The sequence below is a fragment of the Cervus canadensis genome, chromosome 21 (genome assembly GCF_019320065.1).
Source record: "Cervus canadensis isolate Bull #8, Minnesota chromosome 21, ASM1932006v1, whole genome shotgun sequence".
NCBI classification, from domain to species: domain Eukaryota; kingdom Metazoa; phylum Chordata; class Mammalia; order Artiodactyla; family Cervidae; genus Cervus; species Cervus canadensis.
In genome coordinates this window covers 50,058,144-50,083,434 of record NC_057406.1, presented here as the reverse complement: position 1 = coordinate 50,083,434, position 25,291 = coordinate 50,058,144, and the positions used below count along the sequence as shown (strand labels likewise).

Genomic DNA, 25,291 nt, shown 5'->3' with positions numbered 1-25,291 from the left:
TTCCAAAAATAAGAGTAAAATTTTCAAGAAACTGAAACAGGATGGCAAAGTCTTTATCTGGTTAAAGTAAGGACATTTTAAAAAACCAATCATTACCACCATGTGATTCAAAGAGAATCATTTGAAAACATGACATGAATATAATCTCAGACTTAAGAGCAGTTTCTTAAATTTAATAAATTAATCTTTATGGAAAACATCACATCATCTCCATTCATTCCTTTCATCTTTTTGGTTTTTCTACGGTTGAAAACTCTGGCACAGTCCAGCACTGGTCTGCTCCTCAGTTCTTGTTGATACTTCTGTTGTCACTACTTCTATTATTATTATTAGGAATGACAGTACTTATAAGGATACAAGATATTCAAGGCACAATTCTCTTGGCCCCAACTATTCTGAACAAGTGACCACCTCCTCACCTAATTTTACTCTGACTTAGCATTTCAGGGGGAAAGTAATGTTTGAGCCAAAAAAAAAAAAATCCTTCTACTACAAAAGCAAATGTAAAAGTTCAAGTCTAGCATTTTCTTGCTGTGTCACTTTAATCCTTTCTCTTTCTTCTCCCTAGCCCAGCCCATCCCAGTCAGCACAGCTACAGATTTTCCATATAATGATTTTTAACTATTTATATGGTATTTTCAGGCCCTTCCTAAATAATACCAAAACATTTAATCTAAGTAATTCAAAGAAACAATGCAAATAAGTCAGTTATTTGTCATCATGCAAAATCTCCATTGGCTTTGTATTTTTCAATAATTTCTCAACCAGTTTTACTGGCTTTTTCAACACACAACTTCAATTATTCTGCCTTTTACTTTTAGTCATATTTGTTCCAATCCATATTCTTCTAAGTCATCACAATTATTCTTAGCAATTGCTGTTAAATGATATTAGATGGCCTGGTCTCTTACTTCTCAGTTTTTTCCATTTTCCATAATATCAAATAATAGAAATATCCCTCATGAGGCAAACACATCCCTGAAAGAGAAGAGAATATATTCTCAAGTCCTTCTTAAGCTGTGAGAATTTAGTTTTTATCTTTCGTTGTATGTGTAACATTATTCCGAATCCTCTTTGGGGTTGCTCCTGCAGGACCCAGGGGGTGTATCAGTCACTGGAAAAGCAACTTGAGAATCTCTGGGATTGATTTTTGAAAATGCAGTATCCACAGAAACAGACCTCAGATGCTATCCCAGCAAATGCTGGCAACTCTACACTTCTGTGGAAGATGCCTTCTGTGGGTTTGCCCAGCGGCTGTCTGTGGAGACCATCACTCTTTTAAACACAGCACATTCTATGCTGTATCCTTGTATGACCATTGCAAGAATTCTGACTGTAGAGTTGTATTTCCCAGAAAGAATACATAGCAAGCTAAAAGCAGCTGGATAAGATAAGGAAAATCAGTCAGTGAAAGGTTTGCTTAGAGGCTCTGGGGCATGTTCAAGCCCTCCAGGGTTTATTTGTATAGTATTAATAAGCCAATTCTAAAAGTCAAACATATAAAACTCCAAAACTCATAAGTAAACTCTTGCACTGAAGTACCACATATTCCTGGATCAGTACACTGCTTTTTACCTAAGAAGTAAATGAATGTGGGAAACAGATGTGGGTGGCCATCAACAGGACAGTTTCATGTGCATTTCGTCGGGCTATTGCCTCTGAAAATCTGATCTCTGTCCCACGAGCTGAGGGAGGAAGGAAGACTAAGCTTTTTGAAGGAGCACCCGAGATAAACCCACGTGGAGCCATTCTTCCAGTAGTTTTAATGATTTGCAAACAACCACTCACACTTTCTCACTGGGCCCTCTGGGGACCCATGCTGCATAGTTTAGAGACAGGCAGACAGGCTTAAGAGTAAGGTCTGTGAACCATGGAACACAACTTTCCTCTCCATGAAATGAACTGGCCCTTCTGGGGATCAAACCTCTGACCTTGTGCTCATTAGCACTCTACTCCAACCATGCCCAAAACAAATACAAGTTTGAAGCCAGAGGCGCTTCAAACCACACTTAAGAATGTAATCAACAGAGCCACAGGGAAACACATAAAGTAAACACTTTGTATATAGGCAAAAAGAACAGACGTTTTGGAAAGTGCCTACATTTTCTGAATCCCTTAGTCATCTGAAGGCTTACTGGAAATTTCCACTTGGATAGCTTCCATCATTTTGACTTCAACCATTTTCCTCCCTCAGCCCCCACCCCTGAAAGGAATTTACCATTTGGAACTTTCAGTTTATGGCACCATCACTCAGTCAACCAAGTTCAGAAACTTGGCGCTGTCCTTAGCAACACATTTGACCATCCAACGCATATTTAGTCCAAAACGAAATTCATTAAGGCCTTTATTCAAACATCTCTCATATCTCTTCTCCTGCCTATCGCCAGAAGCATCACCACAATCCAAATCTCATCACCTTCTGGATATTATAATAACTGCCTAGCAGCTTTTGCTTCTCTGATCCATTTTATAGACCATTTGTAAAATTCTGCTTTGTACATCTTCTCAGAAACTTCAGTGGCTACTGTTACAACTTGATATCTTACATTTTCCCAAAATCTATTACAACTAAACTATTTCTATTCATCCCCATCTTTGCATATGCCCCTCTTTTCTAAATATCCAAAGGCTAGCTACCATTAAAGACACAGTGCATATTTCATCTCTGTCTTTCTAGGCTACTTGAAACCCTATAAATCTATCTCTTTTGAACTCTTGGACCTCACGTTAGCAGTACTATTCATTGGGACTTTAATTCTCTACTAATCTATCATGATGTTATTTTTTCTTCTATGGAACACTTGTCTATCAATCATATTGTAAATCTCTGAAGGCAGAGATTTGGATTTTAACCCACAGGTATTTACTGAGCCCTAATATGAGCAATACTATCCTGGGAATATAATAATGAACAAAAAAGACTTACATTATAATAAGAGGAAGGTGAAGAGTAGACAAATATATGAACAAGATACTTTCAAATAGTAGAGAAAACAAGAGGGCAATTCAAGAAAACGTGGATTGAATCAGTATTACTAATTCATCTCTTTTCTGGGGCCAAGCAATCCAATGGAGAAGTCGAATTCTTACAAAATGAATTACTATCCCATTTTGCCTTGGGTTCACTTTTCCTCTAGCATTCTCTCCCTTAACAGAGCCCATCCTGTCATCTGGTTTTCTCTGCCATGAAGACGATGCTAGGCTGATCTCTTTTCTGGAATTCAGTCATTATAACCCACTGACAATCACCTCCACCTAGAACTGTCCAGTACAGCAGCTACTGGACAGCAGGTCAAAATGGGGATACACTGTAGGTATAAAACATGTACTAGATTTCAAAGACTAAGCGTGAAAATATATTAGTATTTTTGGTATTTTTATATTGACTAAGTGTTGGCACAATAATATTTTGGCATTAAGTAAAATATATTATCAAAATTAGTTTCATCTGTTTCTCTTTACTTTTTTAAATGTGACTGCTAGAAAATTTTTTAATGACACATGGCTTACATTTGTGTCTCTCATTGTATTTCTATCAGACAGTGCTTACCCAGAAGATCTACAAAACATTCAATAGATATTGAGCACTTACTGTATACTAGGCATGATTCTACTTGATACCTAACTTCTAGTATTGCTAGTACTTCAATTCAAACTGAAGGTGTCTTTCCCTTTCCCCAAGGCTACTCTGTATTTTGGCTTTCCTATGTATTATACGTGTTTTGTATTGCAGCCCCATGGACTGTAGCCTGCCAAGCTCCTTTGCTCATGGAATTTTCCAGGCAAGAATACTGGAGTGGGTGGCCATTTCCTTCTCCAGGGGATCTTGCCTACCCAGAGATCGAACCCTCATTTCTCGCATCTCCTGCAGTGGCAGGTGGATTCTTTACCACTAGTGCCACCTGGGAAGCTGATATGTTGGCCTTCCTACCTTTGTTAATGATTCTGTTCCAACTTTTCCAAGTTAGGAAGTCAGGTATCCTTATCCTTTTTTTCACAGCTCATCATTTACCAAATCTTGTCATGTTTCCTCTGTAGCATGGTCTCTATTTCCTCCCTCCCTTCTGTTCCCACACCACTGTTGTTGATGTCTCTCGAAGAATAATTTAGTGATTTCTGCTCCTGTTGGGCTTCCCTTGTGGCTCAGCAGTAAACAATCTGCCTGCAATGCAGGAGATGCAGGAGACGTGGTTTTGATCCCCTGGAGGAGGGCATGGCAACCCACTCCAGTATTTTTCCTGGAAAACCCTATGGACAGAGGAGCCTGGTGGGCTACAGTCCATAGGGTCACAAAGAGTCAGACACGACTGAAGTAACTTAGCTTGCATGCTGCTCATGTCACTGAAACACAAGTCCGTGTGCCCGATGAACAATGAGGCCAAGCGATACCAAAACTTCCGACTTTGGGGCAGAGAAAGATTTATAACAAGGCCCTGCAAGGAGGTTTGTAGCTCATGCCTTAAAAATCCCTGAACTCCCCACAAGCTTCCAGCAAAGCCCTTTTCTAGGAAAGGTGATGGAGGCACATGGGTTGTAAACTTCTTCCTGTCAGATCCTTTATTCTTGAGGTCAGGTCATGATCAGGTAATGATGTTCCTGTAAACCTCCAGTAAACAAATGTTATTCTGTTCTAACAAGAAAGGGCAAGGTTCCAAGGCACAGCTTTCACCCCACGATGGCCCAGTCCTAACTAAGAGGAGGCAGATCTCAGTTGGCAGCTTCCTCAGGGCCAGGCCCCCAGACCCTGCCCAACTGTAGCAGTGCCCAGGACCCAACTGGTCCTCAGACTCCACAGGCCACCCCACGGGGAGGGGAGGTGGGGGATGGCCAGATCCCACAGACTGCGACCCAGGCAGACTTCTGCTGCCCTTAGGTCACAGAGACATGGATGGAAGAGAGGTTCACCGCTCCCTCAAGACCTGAGCCAAGGCCAGCGGGCCGCGTGCTGCTGGAACATGCAGTCCCAGCCTGCTCCCTGAAACACCAGTTCCGCTGCTGGCCCAGGGCCCGATGAGCTGGGGGCCCCAGGGGAGAAAGTCGGGATCTGCCTCTTACCTCACTCTCTGCTTGAGGGCCACTATTCCACCAACAAATGGGACCACTAATGGTCGCTCATTGACAGTTTGTTGCTTGTGGGAGGGGCCCACTGTGGCCCTGACCAGTGACTGAGGAGGACCACTAGCGGTTGCTCATTGAAGCTGGTTGCTTTGGGGAGGGGTCTTCTGACAGGCATGGACCAATGGCGGAGCAGGACTACTAATGGTACTGGGTAACTGTTGCCGGGTAACGGGGGTGGGGTCAGTAATAGGGCACCGCCACAGCCGTATGCTAAGGGCTGTGGCTATAGTACACTTCCATATCTCCCCATTTCTGACTCATTGGAAACGGCCTGATGCTGGGAAAGATTGACGGCAAAAGGAGAAGGGGGTGGCAGACGATAAGATGGTTTCATAGCATCACAGACTCAATGGACATACATTTGAGCAAACTCTAGGAGATACTAGAGGACAGAGGAGCCTGGTGTGCTGCAGTCCATGGCGTCACAAAGAGTAGGACACACTTAGCAAATAAACAACAACAAATCTCCCCATTCCCATCTAACCTGTACGTTGATGCTGTATCAGTTTTCCAAATCTAACACACTGATAACAGAATCAAAGAATGTGACAACTGAAGGAACATTGGGCATCCTTGTGGGATCCTCTCAAAATAATGGATAGATAAGAGTTATAGAGGGGGTACTGCCTATTTGCCCTGAACGCTTAAGTACCTCACATCTCAGCTCAGTTCAGTCCAGTCACTCAGTCGTATCAACCCAGTGACTGCAGAACGCCAGGCTTCCCTGTTCATCACCAACACCTGGAGCTTGCTCAAACTCATGTCCATCTATAGTCACATTTAATCATTCCAACAGCCTTATGTGGGAGATATTATTAATACACCCAATTTGCAGATAGGGATCCCAAGGTCCAGAGAGATGAAGTAAATGCCCTAAAACACAACACCAGTTGTGAGCCCAGGCCTGTCTGACCCCAAAGGCCTTTCTCTTAATTTCTATGCTGTATTATCAGAGTAAATGGGGAAAGTCTTCATAATCCTGTTCCCCTAAACTTGCTATTCTCTCCATATCAGGAAATGATACCACTACTCACCCAGGGACTCAGGTAAAAAAACTTAAGCTCTTTTTGATATCTTTCTCCCATGCCCCAATCAAATTCATCAGCAAACCCCATTACCTCTCCATTACAAATATATCCGAAGTTCGCTTTCTCACTATCTGCATATATATCCTCATGTTGTAGTTGTGGTTGTTGTTTAGTCGCTAAGTCGTGTCCAACTCTTGCAACCCCATGGGCTGCTCTGGTAGCTCAGATGGTAACAAATCTGTCCGCAATGCAGGATATGTGGGCTCAATTCCTGGGTCAGGAAGATTCCCTAGATAAGAAAATAACAACCAATTCCAGCATTCTTGCTGGAAAGTCCCATGGACAGAGGAGCCTGGCGGGCTACAGTCCATGGGGTCACAAAGAGTCAGACATGACTGAGCGACTAACACACACGTATACACACCTGGACTGTAGCTGGCCAGGCTCCTCTGTCCACGGGATTTCACAGGAAAAATACTAGAGCAGGTTGCCATTTCCTTCTCCAGGGAATCTTCTCAACCCAGGGATCAAACCGATGTCTCCTGCATTGGCAGGTAGATTCTTTACCACTGAGCCACTAGGGAAGCCCCATATATCTTTATATATGTTATAAAGATAGATATGTTATATATGTTATAGATACATATATACCTATATATGTTAAAGATATATATGTTATATCTTTATATATGTTCCAAAATATAACACAGCTTGTGCAGCTCAATATCAAAAAAACAAACAATCCAATTGAAAAATGGACAGAAAACCTAAATAGGCATTTCTCCAAAGAAGCCATACAGATGGCCAACAAATACATGAAAAGACACTCAATATCATTAATTATTAGAGAAATGCAAATCAAAACTACAAAGAGGTATCATCTCACACCAGTCAGAATGGCCATCATCTAAAAATCTACAAATAATAAACACTGGAGAGGTGTGGAGAAAAGGGAACACTCCTACACTGTAGGTTGGAATGTAAATTGGTACCGTTATGGAGAACAGTATGGAGATTCCTTAAAAACTAAAAGTAGAGCCATCATATGGCCCAGTAATTCCACTCCTGGACATATATCTGGAGAAAACCAGAATTCAAAAGGATGCATGCACCCCAATCATTGCAGCACTATTTACAATAGCCAGGACATGGAAGCAATCTAAATGTCCATCAACAAAGGAATGGATAACAAAGATGTGATACATATATACAGTGGAATATTACTCAGCCATAAAAAAAGAATGCAATAATGCCATTTGCAGAGATGTTGGTGAACTTAGAGATCATCATACAGAATAAGTCATAGGAGAAAAACAAATATTGAATAATATCACTTTTATGTGGAATCTAGAAAAATGGTACAGATGAATATATTCACAAAGCAGAAATAGAGTCACAGATGCAGAGAATAAGCTTATGGTTAGCAAGGGAGGAAGAAGGGGGTGGGATGAGCGGGGAGACTAGGCCTAGCATATTAATACACACACTACTATGTATAAACCTACTGTATGGCACAGGGAACCCCACTCAGAGCTCTGAGGTGAAGGAAATGGGAAGGAGATCCGAAAAGGAATGTATTTTTATATGTGTATCTGGTTCACTTTGCTGCACAATGGAAACTGGCACAACATTGTAGGGCAACAAAACTCCAATAAAAATTAATTTAAAAATGAGTAAACAAAATACGAAATGTAAAAAAGTAGAAGTATCCAGTATCTATATAAAATTCCTGTAAGTCAGTATAAAAATACAAATAACCTAGCAGAAAAATGGGCAAAAGATATGAACATAGAACTCATGGAAATAAATATACAAATGGCTGTCTTTTGTATGTTGAAAATAAGGCGTTTGAAAAAAAAAAAGTACTCAATTTCATTTATAAGCAGAAAAATTAAAAAACAATGAGATAGAATTTTTGTTCATATTGACAAAATTTTTAAGTTTGGTAATACCAAGTATTGACTAGAGTATGGGAAAACAGATATTCTCATGTGTATCCTGCTTATGGATGGTATAAGCTGGTTCATTAAAGGGCAAGTGGGCAATAATAATTAATATTTTAAATGCCCATATCCTGTGGTTCATCGATTTTACTTCTGCCCTAGGGAAGTCCTTTTATATGTATGTCCACAAAGGAAAGAACAAGGATATTCACTGAAGTGTTGTCTGTTAGAGCGAAAATCTGTAAATAATATCAATGTCCACAGTATGAGGAACAATTACATAACAGTGAATGTATTCATGGCAATGAACACTATGAAACAGTTAAAATAATAAGGCAGATCTCTATGAAATATATGATCAGATTTTCAAGACATAATGCTAAATTAAAAAAAGCAAGATTTATAAAGATATGTGTAATATCATGTATACAACAGCAAAAAAGACATTTTCTATGGAAATGATTGACAGATGTTAGATGTTAAAGTTGGTACAAACATAATTGCAGTTTCAGACCATGAATTTTAAATCATTATAACTAGGCTCAAACACATCTTTATTAATCAAAATAGGAACCATTACAATCAACACATTTTTACCAATGAGATATAAATTTGTTTATTCCTATAGCATAAAAATCCATGCTTTGGGATTCAGTGAACTCTTGGAAAACACTTTCTGCATTTTGTTGGTTGTGGAAATGTTTTCCCTACAAAAAGTTGTTGAGATGCTTGAAGAAGTGGTAGTCGGTTGATGAGAGGTCAAGTGAACGTGGCAGATGAAGGCAAACTTCCTAGCCCAATTTGTCCAACTTTTGAAGCATTGGTTGTGTGATGTGCAGTCGGGCGTTGTTATGGAAAAGAATTGGGCCCTTTCTGTTGACCAATGCTGGCTGCAGGCGTTGCAGTTTTAAGTGCATCTCACCGATTTGCTGAGCATACTTCTCGGGTATAGTGATCTCGCTGGGATTCAGAAAGCTGTAATGGATCAGACACCACCAAATAGTGACTATGACCTTTCTCTTCGGTGCAAGTTCTGCTTTGGGAAGTTCTCTGGAGCTTCCTGTAAGTCCAGTCACTGAGCTGGTCATCGCTGGTTGTCGTATACAATCCACTTTTCATCGCGCATCACAATCTGATAGAGAAATGGTTCGTTGTTGAATAGCATAAGAGAAGTCACTTCTGAATGACGATGTTTTTGATTTTTGGTCCGCTCATGAGGCACCCACTTATCAAGCTTTTTCTCCTTTCCAATTTGCTTCAAACACCAAATGACCAAAGAATGCTCAGCGTTGAGTTCTTCAGCAACTTCTCATGTAGTTGCAAGAGCATCAGCTTCAGTGGCTGCTCTCAGTTGGTCATCGTCAGGTTCTGATGACTGCCACTACACGCCTCATTTTCAGGGCTCTCCTCTCCTTTGCAAAGCTTCCCCAACCCCACTGCACTGTAGGCTCATTAGCAGTTCCGGGGCCAAATACGTTGTATGTTGGTGAGTTGTCTCCACCGCTTTACAACCCATTTTGAACTCGAATAAAAAAATCACTCAAATTTGCTTTTTGTCTAACATCATTTCCATAGTCTAAATTACATATAGGACAAACAGCAAGTAATAAGTCATCAGCAAAAAACATAAAGCAAGAAATGTGCATTAAATTGATGTATAACATAACCACATTTATTTAAGAATATATTCCAATATCAGTGAAGTTCAGCAATGCAAAATTGCAATTACTTTTGCACGAGCCTGATAGATAGATAGACGACAGATATCTGAGTTCATTTGAGCTGCTATAAGAAAATGCCATAGACTGAGTGGCTTTCAAACAACAGAAATTTGTTTCTGACAGTCTTGGAAGTTGGAAGTCTGAGATAAGAGTGCCAGCATGGTCAAATGAGGAATCTCTTCCAGACTGCACATTTCTCATTGTGTCCTCACATGGCGTAAGACAGTAGGGAGCCTTGTGGAGTCTCTTTGATAAAAGCACTAATGCCATCCATGAAGGCTTCATGACCTAAGCCCTTCCCAAAGGCCCCAATTCCTAATACCATCATATTGGGCATTAAGATTTCATCATATGAATTTGAGGCAGCCATATAGAAATGACCCAGTAAAAAAGGTAAAAGTTTAAAATGAAAAAGAGACAAAAGGGAAAACATGAAGATGAGATCCAGACCGACCCCAACAGATTGAAAAAAAAAAAAAAAGGTCTTTGACTGGAGAAAGGATACTTCCTCTGTGATAACAATGCAGGGAAAAAGAAAAAAAATGTGTAGCTGCAGGTAGGTTTATAAATTTGTAGGAAAAAAAAAAAAAAGGTGTGCCTATCTGATGATGTTTATATTCTCCATGAAGTAGGATTCAAGATCATCATTTAAATTGAGGGTAGTGTGGGATGGGGAGAGGGGGCAGGGGAGGTGGAAGTCTGAGGTGGGAATAAAAGGTAAAAAATATATTCGTTGTGGTGGGTAATTAGGGGATATCTATCTGTTGCAGAAGGTAGAAGGTCATACAGGAGAGAAACGCATTAGCAGACAATGTCTGTTTGAAGATGATAATTGCAAATACACAGCGATACCAGTGTGACCACTTGTCTACTGCTATCAGTTGCATATACTAGAGAAAAAGGTCAAAGTCTTTGTTAAATACAGCATTAAATTTTACTTTCTTCAACCTCCAGTAAACTCCTTACAGTCAGTCAAAAAGTGTGCATTCTATCCTTCAATTAAAAATAAATTCTTCCTAAAAAATGTGCATTCTAACTGGTGTTTTGTTTTTGAGGTCAAAGAATTACATAGGGAATACTCCTTGGTATGGTTTTATTAAAGCTGTTCTGGAAGCTTCTCCATCCCTTAAATGAGAAGCATTCTTTTTGTTTTTATAAATGAACTGAGGACAATATGTATAAAGGCTCTTCTCTCTTCTTCACTCCCTTCACCACCTGTAATAGTCAAGCCTTCCCATTCTACCTTCTAGATCCATCCTTTCGCAATGTCTCCTCTTGTTCCATAACCACTTCTATTGCTTTAGCCCTACATAGTACAGGGACCAAAGTCAGCTATACATGAGAATTCTCAGAGCTCTACCTAAACTGCTTCAGAACTTCTGAAATTAGGCTCCTAAAATTCCCATTTTGAACAAGGTCCTCAAGCGGCACTTTTTCAGTCAACATCAGCCCATATGTGGAACATATACTTCCACATGCAAGGTATATTGTGGTGGATCCTGACTTTTAAAGAAGCACTCCACCACCACCGCATGACAGGGAAATAAATCTGAGGAAGTGAAATGAGGTTTCCATTTCTGAACCAATACATGATCCTCAGAGGTGACTGCTTGAGTCTAAAGAACACAAGGCCATGTTGTGTGTAAGAATTAATGTTTATGGAAGAAACAAATGAATGGATAACAACTGAACCCAAGGAAGGGCTGAGGAGATGCTGCCTTGAGTAGCCGTCTACAGGACTGGACAAGAACTTTGCACAGTCTGTGTTGAAGAGCTGCCAGGGAGAAGAAATGCCAGGCAAAGGAAAAGTTGTGTAAGAGGAAAACTTAAAGAGGAGTATGGAAGTTTGGAAGGAATCGCATATGAAATGAAATGTCATTTATTCTTTTCTAATCACAACTCAGTTTAATGAGGAGATTTGGCAGCGAGGGGACCCTCATTGGAATAAAGATGCTCTGTTAACCGAAGAAGCCAGTGGAGGCCACATAGCCAAATAAATTATACCGGCCTTCCTTAATTTACCAGCTGTTTCCTTTCTGTTGAGTGGAAATAGAAAAATTAAACCTTCTAAACTCAATATGAAAATAATTCCTTCAGACTCTAGAGAGCATGATCAGGTTCTTACAAGAGAAACTATTTAGCGGTGACTTAATAATACATCTCCAGAATACAAATTCAAGGGACCAGACATGGAATGTTCATCAGCCTTTCTAATGACATTCACAGAGTTATTTTTATGCTTAATCAAATGAGTCTCAGACAGCTTTTGAATATGGAAAGGATGATACACAAATGTTTGTGCCAATTTCTGGTTATGCACTTTGCTTGAAAATTGACTTGGACTAGCTGAAATTTTGGCTGAAGGCTTTTCTTGGTGAGAACACAGTAAAATATGTGGGCATTTCATCTGAGTTGGGGAGGGTGTCACATCACTGTGGGTCTCAGCATTGTAAAAGGTCAGTTAGGTGACAAAGTGACAAATTCTCTTTATACTACTTAACGAGATTTTATAGATCACACCTGGAAGTAGGCAATTTCCATTACCATTTCCTGGAGGGGGACTGCATTGAAACCTTCTATTAAAAGGGTAATAAATGACTTGAAACATCAAAATTAAAGCATGTTCTCTTCATTCACTTTTGCCTTAGAAACACAAATTCATGATATAAGATAATTTGGAACTAAAAGAGACATAAGAGAGCATCTAACTCAAAACATTTGTTTCACAAGCTGAGAGAGGCTGTCAGATCTAGTTCACAATCCGAGCACCTAAGACTTGGCTGGGTCTGTGACAGCTCTGCCAGCCTAGAGCTCAGTCCAGCCGAGAATCCTGCTTCAACCTTCCTATCTACAGATGCACTGGGAATACAACCAGGGTTCCCGTGAGTGGATGGTGGTCCTTTCCCTCTAAGTCCTGTCTGCATATTTCCCACAGGGAGCTGGTTTCTAGGAAATATCTGGTGGAATAAAGCAAAAAGGGGAAGGGAGACCCCAGCAAAATCTTACCAAAACGACTAATTCATGCGAGGAGAAAAAAAAAATCATTTTTTCCTTGGCTAAAGTAATTTGGTTTGGCTTTCCACATGACCCAAATTCACCAGATAATTACCAGTTCTCTGTTTCTCTTCGTGCCGTTTTGGTCTGGCCTTTGAATCCTGAGTGTACCCACAGTCCAAGGGATTAACTGAAAATTTCCCTTGACATTATTAAACCCATATACCATGCATTTTATGGCCTGTTGCAGGACCCCAGATTGCCAGCACTGGGGAATGCACTCAAGAAACTCGCCCTGGCCCCCAGATCAGATGAAGGGAAAAGGGTTACTGAGAGAGAATAGTTGGGGTTACAAGTTACAGGAGGACAAGTATACGTGCCGGATACATCATTTTATCCTTAGCACCTTCATGGTGCCTGACGGCATATAGAAAGGGCTCAATAAATATTGGGTTGGATTAAAAAGTTCCCATACCATCTTACAGAAAAACCCAAATGAACTTTTTGGCCAACCCAATGTTTCTTGAAAGCATATACAATGAATGCACAGAAAATCAAGTGAACAACCCCATAAAGTCAAGAGAGTTAAAATGTAACTTCTCTCTTGATTATTATAAAATGCTGTCAGAGTTTGTCAGCTCTTTAACACACACACACACACACACACACTTGCCCTGGTGTGGCTAAACACGGACAGTTAGAACAACTGTCAGTGACAATTATTGAGCCCTACTACGTATCAGGCATTGTTCTAACCAAGTCTTCTGTGTGTGTTAATCATTTGATCATTGCAGACCTATGTAGCAGACATTGGGATTATGTCCTCTAGCAGATGAGGAAGCCGAGAGTTACATAAATTTCTTCAAAACTTCCCAACTAATCGGGGAACTGAACCAGGACACAAAGCAATCATCCTGACTCCAGAGAACACAATCCTAATAACTGAGGCTTCCCTGGTGGCTCAGACGGTGAAGGATATATGTGTAATGCAGGAGATCCAGGTTTGATCCCTAGGTTGGGAAGATCCCCTAGGGAAGGGAGTGGCTACTCACTCTAGTATTCTTGCCTGGAGAATTCCATGGAGAGAAATTAAATCTAACAAAGATGGCTGGGGATGAGTGCTTGGGGTTTCCCCACCACATCTCCATCCATCTTCTGGGGACTATGCCTGTGTTTCACAGCCTTTTTTATTAGTATCCTTGGTCTTTAAAAAGAGTCATGTCCAAATAGGTAGCTCATATGGACTTTAGCAGAATCTTGGGAGATTGTGGGGTATCACTTCTGATGACAATACATGAGTGCCATGTAGGAAGCTGTGTATGGAAGGTCCTCAACAGAAAAGACTTAAAGAAACAGCCAATATGGCCCTCCCTTAAATGGCCATGCACAGTCTGGAGGACACACCACCCATGTGTGCCCACCAGCTCCCTTCTACCTGGTCCCCTCAGGTATGGCTGACTCATCCCAACACTCAGCCCACCACATCACCTCTCCGTTTCCTAATCAGCTAACCAGACCACCACCTGCCAGCCCAGAGAGAGGGCTCAGGGCTCAGTAACCTGGTTCTTTCCCTATTCTCTATGTCACCAAATTTTATGTCATAGATTCTATAGCCTGCTTCCTTAAGAACCTTTATCTCAGATTCTCAGTGACTGTTTCCTCTCTCCAAACCTGGTTCTTCAAAATCAAAAGTTCTGGCACTGAAATCCACGCTTCTGTTGTAAGCTGGGCAGCCTACTAGAAACCTACCAGTTTCTTCCTTTTTGCTTTCCTTATCTAACAATCCTAGTTCTCCTCAAAGTAATACAGATTACTGGCTGCATTAGGGAAAAAATACTGAAACTTAAAGAGAGATTAATATTTCAAAAACAAAACCAAAAACTTCTCTTTCAAGACAGTCAACTATAGGCCACTAAGTTTAAGAAATCACCAAAGCTTGTTAACTCACCTCATTGAAGTGTATTTCATTCCATTTTGTTTTGTTTTGTCTCCTCCCCAAACCCCAGAAGCAATTCTTGGACATGGCTCCCTTTGCTCTGGAGGGGAAAAGAGCCTTAGCTTTTGTCCTGCGCCTGCCAGTAATTTACTGCAAAATGGGCTGGCCACTTCTGTGTCCTGGGTGACAGTCTCAGAAGCAACATTTACAGAAAACTCATCTCATTCACCGTTTATGACAATTATTATGGACCAGACCTCTCTGGGAAGCTATATACGCATTGCCTCCTTTGACGTCACAAGAATCCTGGAAACAAGGGAAGTATTTTTATCCCCATTTCACAGATAAGGCAGCTGAGGCCTATCATTGTATAATAATAAATTCAGGATCCAAACCAAGGTTTTCTAGACTCTGAGACCCTTTACACTCTACAACTTTGTCTGACTCTTTGCAACCCCATGGGCCATAACCCGTCAGGCTCCTCTGTCCATGGAATTCTCCAGGCAAGAATACTGGAGTGGGTAGCCATTCCCTTCTCCAAGGGATCTTCCCGACCCTGGGTTCGAACCCAGGTCTCCTGCCTTGCAATCAGATTCTTTGCCATCTGATCCACCAGGAAAGACCCCCACAACTATAGTGTTTTTTAACTTTTTATTTTGTATTGAGTATAGCCAATTAACAACGTTGTGATAGTTTCAGGTGGACGGCAAAGGGACTCAGCCACACCTATACATGGATCCATTTTCCTTCTAACTCCCCTCCCATCCAAGCTGCCACATAACATTGAGCAGAGTTCCCTTTTTATACAGTAAGACCTTGTTGGTTATCCATTTTAAGTTTAGCAGTGTGTATGACTACAGTATTTAGATTGGGGGGTGTGTGTGTGTGTTACTACAGAGCTGCTAAATCTATCATAGGGGAGATGTTCATAGGCAAATACAAAGTCTGAAACACATCTGTACATAATACTAGAAAGAGAATACCAACAGTTAGACAGCCCAGTTGAGGGACAGAGCTCCAGGACCACCTGGTCCCAGAAGATACAGGCAACACATGTGAACAAATCACTGCATTCCCTTTGGTTGACCAATCTGGGCTGATTACGTTGTTGGGATGATTTCCCACCCTGCTAAGGCAAAACCAGAATTGCAAAATATTTTTCAAAAGGGCAAGGCAGAGACCACAAGCATTCTGGCAAAATTCTGGTTTGCTATCGCCTCTCACGCCGACTTATTTCTGCTGAAAAGATAAGGATCCCAGGTAGGCTCTCTGGGCAGAAAACTCCAGTAGCCACGGAGGGAGCCTAATGGAGAAATGGACAGTGAACCATATGCAGACTCCCGATCCCTGACACAGCAAAACACTGCCTTTGCTCTGAATGGCAAAGTTGTTTCCCACTGTGCGCGTGGGAGAGAGATGACGCATTCTGTGACAGTAACTGAACAGGTGGGGGGAAAACAAGGGTGGCTTCCAAGAGGTCTGTTAAAACTTTCCCTTTTCAAAGTCTGAGGAAATAATAATGTGGCTGCCCAAGTGAAAATCTATCTGTTGCTATGTGTTCCATGTACACCTTGCTTATCCTCTCAGAAGTCTCCATTAAAATCACAGCTGTTATTTCTGTGTTGGGTTCAGACATTCTCCCATGGCCATGGCAAAGGAACAAAGGAAAATACTTGTGTTGGTCATTACACCTGCAACTGAAATGAATGGCGGTTGATATCAGCTGCATTCATATTGTATCTGGGAATAATAATAATGCCTTTCATTCGCAGAAAGCTTTACAGTTTATGAAGCCTTTCATGTGCATTTCATGCATTAACATTAAACATGGTGTCTCCCTTATAGAAAACAATACAAAAGGATTTTTTTTTAACAAAATCAGCCTCTGCAGCATGTAGATAACAAATGTTTCTGAGTGTCTAAACAATTTTTACATCATCATAGCACCTCAAGATTTCCCATTCAACAAATTTCTCCTCCATTGTAACAACAGTAACACACACACACACACAACATATTTCCTGTTCTTAGTTGAGTTGTATATATTTTTTGCTTACTGATTTATAGGAGTCCTTTTTATGTCCTTTTAATTTATTTATTTTTAATTGAAGGATAATTACAATATTGTGTTGGTTTCTGCCATACATCAACATGGATCAGCCATAAATACACATATATCCCTTGCCTGTCTCTTTCCTCCCACCCTATCCTTATACATTGCTGTTATGACTGCCCTGACAGGTATAAGATTGTTACTCTCTTCCAACTGCTTATTGAGTGTGTGATTAGTACATTATTTGTTGAACTTCAGGTTGGAAAAATGGCTTTAGTTCAACTTCTTCATCCACAAATGAGGACAACTGGTCCAGAAAGTTCACTTAGCTCCTTAGTGGTAGCTTAATTAGAACTCTAGTCTTCTTGACTTTTCCTTCTCAGTTCAGTTCAGTTCAGTTCATTTGCTCAGTTATGTCCAACTCTTTGCGACCCCATGGACTGCAGCACACCAGGCCTCCCTGTCCATCACCAACTCCCAGAGTTTACCCAAACGCATGTCTGTGGAGTCGGTAATGCCATCCAACCATCTCATCCTCTGTCATCCCCTTCTCCTCCTGCCTTTGATCTTTCCCAGCATCAGGGTCTTTTCCAATGAGTCAGTTCTTTGCATCAGGTGGCCAAAGTATTGGAGTTTCAGCTTCAACATCAGTCCTTCCAATGAACACTCAGGACTGATGTCCTTTAGGATGGACTGGTTGGATCTCCTTGCAGTCCAAGGGATTCTCAAAAGTCTTCTCCAACACCACAGTTCAAAAGCATCAATTCTTCTGCGCTCAGCTTTCTTTATAGTCCAACTCTCACATCTATATATGACTACTGGAAAAACCACAGCCTTGACTAGATGGACCTTTGTTGGCAAAGTAATGTCTCTGCTTTTTAACATGCTGTCTAGGTCGGTCATAACTTTCCTTCCAAGGAGTAAGCGTCTTTTAATTTCATGACTGCAGTCACCATCTGCAGTGACTTTGGAGCCCAAAAAATAAAGACTGACACTGTTTCCACTGTTTCCCCATCTATTTGCCATGAAGTGATGGGGCTGGGTGCCATGATCTTAGTTTTCTGAATGTTGAACTTTAAGTCCACTTTTTCACTCTCTTCTTTCACTTTCATCATGAGACTCTTTAGTTCTTTTTCACTTTCTGCCATAAGGGTGGTGTCATCTGTATATCTGAGGTTATTGATATTTCTCCCGGCTTTTTCTCTTACGATATAGCTAATATTCTGAATTCTCAGTTGTCATAGTTATACAGTGTGATGTGCTGTGCTGTGCTTAGTCGCTCAGTCGTGTCTGACTCTGTGCGACCCCATGGACTTTAGCCCGCCAGGCTCCTCTGTCCATGGGAGTCTCCAGGCAAGAATACTGGAGTGGGTTGCCATGCCCTCCTCCAGGAGATCTTCCCAACCCAGGGATCAAACCCACGTCTCATGTCTCCCACATTGCTGGTTGATTCTTTACCATCTGAGCCACCACAGAAGCACAAGAATACTGGAGTGGGTAGCCTACCCCTTATCCAGGGGAACTTCCTGACCCAGGAATCGAACTGGGGTGTCCTGCATTGCAGGCAGATTCTTACCAGCTGAGCTACTAGGAAAGCCCATATAGTGTGATACACACATACAATTCACATCTAGAAATTAAAAATAAAAAGCATCTGCTGACATATGAAACAACATGGATAAATCTCAGACAAAATGTTAAGTGAAACAATCAGACATAATAAGCTATATATTATGTGATTCTGTTCATACAAAGTTCAAAACTAGGCAAAACCAAACTATGGTGGTAGAAACTAGATCTTTATTCCTTAGGAGAGGGTATGACTGAAAGGGGGTATGAGGAAGTTTCTCTGGGTGTTGAAATGTTCTATGTCTTGATGAGGGAGGTAGTTGCATGGATGGATACCTACGTAAAAGATTCATTAAGCTATACTTTTAAGATCTGTGCTTTTTGCTGGAAGTTATGCAGTAATAAAAAAATAAAGAAGAAAACCAAAGCAGAGACTTAACTATTTCTCATTAACTTGATGGATATTGAGCAAAAGAGAATAATTCTGGCCCTCAAATGATTTTTAATCTGAATTATTCTTCCTGGCTGACTTTCACTATTACACAAACCACAGAGTTGCCAAATCTCTACTTCTTTGAATAGTCTGGCTGTGCCTTGAACAACTGTGGGTTGAGCTAATTGACCTTCAAAGTCACTCCTAGGTCCAAATTTCTGGGATTTTTTGAAAAAGGGATGCCAAAACATATCTCTGAGCGGGAAGGAACATCAGAGGTTGTCTGGTTCTTGTCTGTTATTTTATAGGAGAAAAGAATGAGCTTAGAGGATGGAAATGACTTGCCTAAGGTTGCCCTGATAGTAATTCAGTGCAGCTCCTCTGACTTCATCTCAACTCAGGTCAACAAATATCCCTTGAGTGCCTGCTATGTGCCAGGTACTGAGTCAGACACCACATTGGGCTCCCTGGTTCTATAAAGCCAAAGGTGTCATTGTGTTGCTTGGTGAGGAAAGTAGTGAGCTCATTTCCCACAACCTAGTGTGACAGCACCAGCAGACAAAGTCAGAAGACTCAAAAAGGAAGCAAGACAAAGTTCAAAGTGCCAAAGTAACAAAACCACTTAATGTTCTTTCCCGCACTTGACCACAGAACTATCAAAGTCTCTCCTCATCCCAGGGTGGGGTTTCTGGGACTCTAAATCATGATAATGGTAAGCTGTAATTCTGGAATCTACTGTACGAAAATTCTGATCATATGCCTTAACAGCATGTGAACCTGAAATTCCCTATTTTATAAACTTCTAGTTCCTGTCTGAGAAAACTTGTATCTTTAAGCAAAGTTCTATTCTCCTTCAGCTGATTCAGCAAACATGAGGAATTAATTGCTATAGACTTCTTACAAAGTGGCTGTAGGAACTGAGCATGATGAATGTGAAATTCACCACTCAAAGCATGCAGAACACAAGAATTCACCACTGTGACAACAGCTTAGTCAAGTAGAACAGGCTCAGAGAGTAAGCCAGGGACACGAGTCTGTCATAATTCTACCATTGACTAGCTATGTGATCTCCGTCTCTCTGGGCAGTCACTTCGCCTCTCCAAGCCTCTGTTTCTTCATTTACAAATTGAAAGGGTTGGACCAAAGAACTGCCCACATTTTTCTCGGCTCACTCTGGGATTCAACAAAGACTGTGACTCACAGGCTCGTGAAAAAAAACTTTGGAGTGTTGTGAATGTTGGTGGTTGTCCCCAGGAGTACTGTTGATAATACTGAAGATGCAGAGGGTTAAAGAAGAGTGGAAAGAGAGGAAGAAGAGAAAAGAGAAGAAAATTGAGATTATAAGAAGGAGAAACTTTCATTGAGTGTCTGCATGACCGCTTGCTAGGTAGGACCCTCAGGTGGTTCCTGACTGGACTTCTGACCTCCTTTCCTTCTTCTTCACACCTTTACTCACAAAATATCTGATTCTATCTTGATCAAATTGGTCCACTAAGGTTCCTGGACCTCAGCCTGGGGTGGTGACTGGCTGTTTTCCTAGACTTTCTGTCTCACTTGGGACCTCTCCCTCTTCTCTGCCATTGCAATCCATTGTAAGCTTCTCTCTACACACTAAAGGCGCCATAACCCACACAACATACTTCTTTCCATTCATGAAACTCAGGGACTTGGTTGAGGTTTTTACCTCTAACTTCTGAGCCTAACCGAGACTATGTGGATGTGTAATCCCTACCACCAATCTGCCTATAGTCTTGCCTCCTTGAACTTGTCATGGCTCAGAATTTGCCTGGGGTACAGATGGGGATTTTTCAACCACAGGCACAGGATAGGTGTCTAATGTATCTCTGAAGAAAGTAACAGGAATACTCCGTGCCCAGATATCAGGAAAGAACAGTTTTCCTGAGGGTTCAGCTGAGACACTTTATGCAGACAAGCTCCCTGGAGAACAGCTCTTCCCGAACACAAAGGAAGTACAAAGCAGATTGGGTCTTGTTTCTGAAAACTACCATTTCATAAGAGCTAAATAGAAGTATGAGCTTGTAGGCTCCACCACACCCATTCTCTCTCCATCTCCTACAAAATCAAAACCAAACTCCTCAGCCTGGCATGGGAAGCCCTTCATAAACTTTTTTCATCTTCATCATCATTTGTAGCTAGCTGTTCATGTGCCTGCTTGACCATCTGATGCTCTAGTTCTATGGTTCTCAACCTGGGTACAGGAGTTCTCCAATTAGAATCACCAGGGAACTTTAAAAATTCAGATGCCCAGGCCACATCCCAGGCCCATTATATGAGACTCTCTGAGGGTGATACTCAGGCATCAGGAGTTTTTAAAGCTTCCCCTCCCTGCCCCGTGATTATAGTGTAACAAACTAAAGAATCACTGCTTTCATTGTTTTAAGAATCATCTTTTGGGGACTTCCCTAGTGGTCTAATGGTTAAGTATCTGCCTTCCAATGGCAGGGAACATGGGTTCAATCCCTGATCAGGAAACTAAGATCCCACTTGCAACTAAGGTGGCATACTGCAACTATTGAGCCCACACACCACAAGAAGAAGCTCCCACACCACACCTAGAGGAAACCCCCCACCCCCCATACACACACAATGAAGATCCAGTGGATCTTAAATAAAAATAAAACACTATGTGCAATAGCATCTTTTCACCTATTTGATTGGCAAGCACCAAAATTTTAAAAATAAAATCATCTAGTGGGGCTGTTAAGAATAAATATTGCTTAGGCCCCCACCCCTAAGACTCTAAATCACTAACTGTGAGGTGGGGTCCTTGAAATGTGCATTTTCAATAGGCTTGTAGGGGAATTACAGTGCAGATGGCCTGAGAACCACACTTGGAAAAAACACTGCTCTTGGTCCATGAAACCACTTCATCCAAGCTGCCTGAGTACAGTGAGCAGTCTCCCTCTCCTTGGCTTTAATTTGGCTTTGCTCTCTGCCTGGAATGCCCTCCCCTCTTCCTGACCTCTGAGAGAACTTTCGGTCACCTTCCAAATGTAAACTCTTCCCTGTGACTTTTCCTGACCCTTCCCAGGAGGAATTAATTACTCCCCCGTCTGAGTTTCCATAGCACTTGGTACATGCTTCTGCTGAAGCATTTATCACACGATATTATGGCTGTTTCTTTATGTGTCTGTCACACCCTTTAAACTATGAGTATTTTCCTTTTTTCATCTTGCCAGGATCTAGCACAGTGCCTGGGACATAACTCAAGTCAGTAAATGTTTATTGAGTTAAATGAAGCTGTTTGTAGAGTTGGTCATCATATTAGATATCCATCCATCTATGTGTGGCAAGACTACAGACACTGGGATAGGGCACAGGAAGGATCCTAGTGCCAGAGAGGAGAGCCGGCCATAACAATGCCAGGTAGGAGAAATGCCAGCCCTGGGACCAGGGTGAAGGCATGACTCCTCCGGCACCGAGGGCATACAGACAGGTTCAGGTTTTCTTCCCTACATTAGTAGGGACAGGAAAATGCTTCTGATGGTCCTTGAAAGTTAAAAGCAGATATGAAGCAGAAGTCCAAGCTCATGGATAAGGTTGGTGATCATAAAGAATAACTAGATACTTATCAGTTATATTGGGCTACCCTAGTAGCTCAGCTGGTAAAGAATCTGCCTGCGATGCAGGAGGCCTGGATTTGATCCCTGGGTTGGGAAGATCTGCTGGAGGAGGGCATGGCAACCCACTCTAGTATTCTTGCCTGGAAAATCCCTTGGACAGAGAAGGCTGGAGGTATATTAAAAGAACAGAGTCTGAGTCAAAGTTCAGACCTCAATTGAAATCTCCATGAGATACACAGAGAACCTGAACGTTTAACAAGAACCTTAGGATCACTTAGATTTATGAAACACCTGGTTAAACAACTTTAGGAAGTACTCAAAATGGGCAGAAAAGGTTTTTAATGCAAAAGAAAGCCAGTGTCCCCAGACACAGAATGACCTGCTGTGGTAGCACAAAGTCCACATCTGATGTGAAGGGGAAGTCTGAAGTTTGCAAAGCAGTGGCCAAGGGTTTTCACTGGGTTCCAGGAGGCCAGAGACCTTTAGAGTACCTTAATGCGGGCTACACCAGCTGAGAAGTGGCTCTTCCTCTCTAGCCCACCTTTCTTCCTGAAGCCCTGGAGTTGGGTAAGGTGGAGTACATGGTGAGGGACATTATGAAGAGAGAAACTAAAAGTTGAAAAAGGCAGTAGAAATGAAGCCAGCAGAGTAGGCAGAAAAATAAATCAGAAAAAAAAAAAAAGAAAAAAAAAGAAAAAATAAATAAATAAAATAAATCAGAACACAAGCAAGGGTCAGCTCTGTCTCTCCTAAACTACGATAACACAAAATTATGATTCCAATCATGTTTCAAGCTCTTGAAAGAGGAGGAATGAGAGGTGTCATTACCGGAGTCAGCCAAACTGCAGTCTCAAGGCACAGTCTCCCCAGGCGCCCTTACTTCTCATCCTAGCTGCTGGTTTGCGGCATTCCCCAAACCACCCCAGGTTTAACCATTCACCGGGAAGATTCACAGAACTCACTGAAAGCTATTATACATATGGTCATGATTTACCATAGGGAAGGGTTAGAAGCAACAAAAGGAAAATTCACAAAGGGCAGTGTTTAGGAGGATTCCAAATGCAAAGTTTGTTGTCCTGAGGATGCAGGAACGCCCCCTCCCCCTGGCATTAGTGTGACAATACAGAATATTGCCAACTTGGGGAACCCAGCCTCGGAGTCCAGAGTTTTTATTAGAGCGTCATTACATAGATGTAGTTGGTTGATTGATTGCCCACATTATTGAACTGTCTCTGGTGGCACCTCCCCTTCCACAGAGGTTGGGCTAGAAGAGGCCTGAAGAGGACAGAGGGTCTGCTCTTTGCCTTCTTTGAAATGGAGTTGAAGTTGCAGAATCAAAAGTGGATTTTCCATGAAGCTGTAAGACACTCATCCACACTGCAGAGTCATGGGGTCAATCAAAGAAAAGATTAGAACTAGTGTCGCTTTACTAAAAGTTTAAAATAGAGGTAAAGATATTCAAATACATACACATACTAACTCACCTATATTTCAGTAAAAGCCTCAATTAGGCATCAATCAAAAATCTGTCAATCAATTGCTTTTTGTTTTTTAAAACTGTATTTACTATGTGTCCAACACTGAGATATTAAGCTACTATTTGGGGAATACTATAAACATGAGATAAAATCAAGGATCCCAGACATTACAAGCTTTGGAGGTTTCCTTTATGTTCTTGCAAGTGTAGATACTTCCTGCTTTTTTCATGTCCATTCTCAAACCATGACTTGAAGGCCACAGTGAAGGTTTATTATTTCCACTGTCCACTACTCATCCTATGTTTGCTTTAATTTCTCTTCAGATGGCCTGTGTTCCAACCAGGGAGTGACCCAAAACTTTATTCCAGAGGGATCTGAGTTTTCAGGGGCCCCTGGTTATAAAGAATTTCTATAGACCACCCCCCCTAATTTATGCCTGGACAGGGCAGACCTAGGAGTTTCCTCTGAATTTTATTCACATTCCCCTCTGACTATGCTATGTATCAGAACCTTTGATAACCAGGATGGACTATAGCCTATGTTTTCCCCGAAAGTAAAAGCATTAGTCACTCAGTCACATCCAACTCTTTGCAGCACTATGGATTGTAGCCCACCAGACTTCTCTGTCCATGGAATTCTCCAGGCAAGAATACTGGAGTGGATAGCTGTTTCCTTCTCCAGGGGATCTTTCTGGCCCAGGGATCAAACCCAGGTCTCCTGTGTTGCAGGCAGATTCTTTACTGTCTGAACCACCAAGAAAGCCCAACCTGGTGTTAAAAAGAACCTGGAGTGGCAGGGTAGCAGTCTCTGTTGTTTCCTTTCTTCTCCAAGTATTAAAGCCCATATATGAGCATTACCCAAAGTCAAAGGTATGATATAAAATGTAACTGTGAGAAGTGACATTCCCATTTCTCACCTCGGTCTCTGGATCCACATTTTCTGCAAGAGCCTGCACTATCTATCAAACACAAGCAGATATCAGTGTCAGCTCTAAGACAGCACTCCAATCCTTCAAGACACTAAGTTTCAGTTGGCACCATGACTGATTCCTACTTCAGTCATCCCATTGTTTTATAAAGCCAGCTGTTTCCAAAACAGAGTTTAAGATAAGACCGTGAATTTCCATGGGCATCAGCACATTGTCTTCCTCTCCTAACAGGTGAGGTGAGGTTCTTATTGAGAAGCAACATTGAATGAGATACTGTGACAGTGAAAAAGGCATTCGGAATACCTACAGATTATGGTTTTGGCAGCGGCATTAAGGGAAGAGAAGTAAATCCAAATCTTGTGTATTTTAGTAAGGACATATTGCTTCTCTCTCCACAAAGGAAGGAATCAAATGCTATGAACCTACCATCATGTGAATGACTAGACTCCTTGGAGTGTTATCAGTTGGGAAAGTCATGGTTGGTCACTAGAGCTGGCAAGCTGGTG

The 25,291-nt window shown here is 41.5% G+C and overlaps 1 pseudogene; it reads right to left on the bottom strand.

The window, feature by feature from the left end:
• Positions 1-8,646: 8,646 nt before the first annotated feature.
• On the bottom strand, positions 8,647-9,662 carry LOC122423359 (annotated as a pseudogene).
• Between the last annotated feature and the right edge of the window lie 15,629 nt (positions 9,663-25,291).